The sequence below is a fragment of the Ailuropoda melanoleuca genome, chromosome 11 (assembly GCF_002007445.2).
Source record: "Ailuropoda melanoleuca isolate Jingjing chromosome 11, ASM200744v2, whole genome shotgun sequence".
NCBI classification, from domain to species: domain Eukaryota; kingdom Metazoa; phylum Chordata; class Mammalia; order Carnivora; family Ursidae; genus Ailuropoda; species Ailuropoda melanoleuca.
The window spans coordinates 90439885-90443005 of record NC_048228.1 but is presented as its reverse complement, the minus strand read 5'-3'; positions in this window follow the sequence as shown (position 1 = coordinate 90443005).

Genomic DNA, 3121 nt, shown 5'->3' with positions numbered 1-3121 from the left:
TCAGTTGTCTCTGCCTTGACATTTCCCTGGCACCCTGAGGTTGGGTTAATGTTCGCTCTTCCCTGTTCCCATCCGTCGCACCCTAGACAGACTTAACACTTTGTCAGGACAACTTCAGGGTGGCCGCTTCCAACTGATCTCTAATGGTTTAACCTTATCTTGTCTCATCTGCTTGCTCCTTCCCCACTGGGCTGTGAACCCCTTTCAGACCAGCTGTGCCTCGTGACCCCTTCTTCACCCGGGGTGAGCACTGACCGCCCAGGAAAGTGTGAACACATGTTTGCACAACACTTAACTTGGGGCAGAAACCGGTGGTGCTGGGGGCCACTGGGGTTTCAGGGAGTGATTCACAGTTTACACCGTCTGCTATTTTTCTAAGATATTTTCAGTGGCTTAATAAGCGACTCTTCCTGACAAGGCACTTGGGAACTGTTCGTAAGTGACAGAATGATATTAAAATCAAATCAGGTTCAGAGGTAAATATACAAATCTCTCCTCTACCTACGTTATATGCTCCCTTCAAATCAGGAGAGAGAATTGTTTTAGTTTACACAGCAGTTGTGTATTTATGGACAAGCATTTTCTCTTGGAAAGACATCTCTTGAAAATCTCATTCTCGTATTAGGTAGGGGACCAGGTTGCGCTGCTTTTTTTTCTTTCAATGGATTTCCTAGATCTTGTTGATTTGATCTCCAGTTCCACTGAGAACACCAAAGTGATCATTTATGCAGTGGAATAGCCATTCCAAGCGTGGCTGCAGCCCCTCAAAGTGCCTCCGAAGGTCAAATGCTGGGAGAATGGGGCGCCAGAAATGACAGGTGCCCCCAGGCTGACTTGTACATTGGTTACCCAAGGAAAAGGACCACCCGGTGTGTGAGATGACACATGTGAAGCTGTTAGTTGAACCTGCCACATCAGGGAGATGCAGCACCCCCTTCCCAGATGCTGCTCTTTGGGCAAATGAATAAATAGGGCCCACAGGACTGGGGGGCCAGATGTGTCTGCTCGGCCCCCAGGCTCACCCAAGGGGGCAAGTGGAGTGAGAGCCTCCTCTCCTTGCCCTGCCATTAGTCCTCGCCTCGGGCTTGCCCTGGGGTGGGACACAGGGGCAGCCAGGCCACCTTTTAACCTTTTTTTTTTTTTTTTAGGGCTACCTTTTTATAACTTGCACGGAAGCACCTTATAGAACAGGACTGGCCTCCAGGAAAACCAAGGCAAACATTGCAAAGACGGGGCACGCCCCGACCTGGATAAACCCTCACTTCCTCTAAAATGTCACACCGCCTCGTCTTTTTCTCTTTATTTGCCCCAAGAATTCTTGGAGAGACATTCGGTCTCTAAAAATCCTCTCAGTGGGCAAGGCCGACTCAGACCAGCCCCCGGCCCCTTCCTCCTGGTCTCTCCCTCGCCAGCAGCACCTGCCCCTTGGTGAAGCATCTGCCCCAGTGGAACTCCGAGTCAACCTGGTGCACGCAGGCCAGCCCATCAAGGTTACAGAGGCCACGAAACGAGAGAGAGGAGAGGGAGAAGGGGTGGAAATTAGTTTCTTTTAGGCTTGCCTGATTTCCTCCGGGCCCCGAGTATGGCAGGGCATAAATAGATAATCAAAGATTTTTCCTTCCCCAGGTAGGAGTCATATAATCAGAGGCTGCTTCTTGCTTTGTGTTTTGTAACTTCACTGGAAGGAAATTCGCCTTGCGTTCTCAATTATACTGAGCATTTCCCCTCTGCTTTTAGTTGGAAATCTTCACGCTCAAGTCAGCAGCCTCTGAAGCTAATCAGATAATTCTGTGTAAATTCATACACACACTGGAGTTTAAAAAATATGTCTTTGAAGATCCTTTGTGGTGTGTGTGTGCGTCTGTGTGTGTGTGTGTGTGAGACGCGAGCTGTCGTACGGTGACATGGATAACTCATTTCAAAAAGAACCGTGTTTCCTTCTCCCAGATCCCCTGAACCCAGAACCATGGCCCACACTCCCCTCCACCCCAGGGTTTCAAAATAAAAACACTGCTCTGTCCCCACCCCTATTCTGAGAAGGCGGACTTCTCAATACCTGTTAACAGAGGGAGTAATTTCTTCCCTTAGCGTGTGAATTCTGATTCTCAGAGGCTGCGGCCCCCGTTGCAAATGACCCCTGATTCTCCTCTTGGCCCTGAGACCCACCCTCCTGCTGGAGCATCTCCACACATTTATCCCGGAGCCGTCCCTGCACCACCTGTCCAAACCAAACAAACGTCCCCTCCATCCCACACTTGGCCACCAGCCTTCTTTCTCCCGCATTTCCTGCAAACCCTGTGAATAAGCCCAATCACTCAAGAGAGAAATCCGATGCCCCGATCAGAAATTCTTTTTCTGGGAAACAAGGCTTACAGCCTGAGCTCAGGTCCACACACATCAGGTCACCCAGGGGAGCCTCCTCCTTCTTGCTGGTCCCCACATCTGGGCCGTTGTGTCCCCCTCTGTTCCCTCTCCCCTTGCCTTACTTAGTTCCAGTGCTTCTCTCCTTTCGCAGAGCTCTGCGAATGCTAGGAAGAGGTGTGGTTCAGTGTGTAGGCCCTGGGACAAGACTATCTGGGTTCAAACCCTATCCCCACCCTGTCTTAGCTCCGCGACTTGAGTCCCTTCAGTTCATCCTTGGTGCCTCAGTTCCCTTATCCTTAGATAAAATGATGTCTCATGGGCATTTGGAAAGAACAGGGGCTGGCAGGCTTTTCCTATAAAGGGCAAGGGAGTAAATATTTCAGGTTTTGTAGGTCAAAATGCAAAATGAAAGCTATTATATAGATACTTCTATAACTAGAGAGAAAATAAATTTTCACAACATATAGTATTGACAAAGTTCAAAATAGAATAATAATCAAGGACAATTTTTTAATAATACAGGTCTGCTAATGAGATAGTGACATTCTTTTCAGGGGTTTGAGGGGGAGTTAACATTTCGCTTAATTAAGATTCAAAGTTAGTGTTCCCGATCATCAAAACCTATTGTCAATGTTCACCTGTAAAAATCATTCTCAGCTGGTGGGCTAAAAACAAAAACAGATGTGGACCAGATTTGGCCCACAGGCCACAGTTGGCCTATTCCAGGGAAAGAATAAAAGTGAGAGTGCAGCCTGCT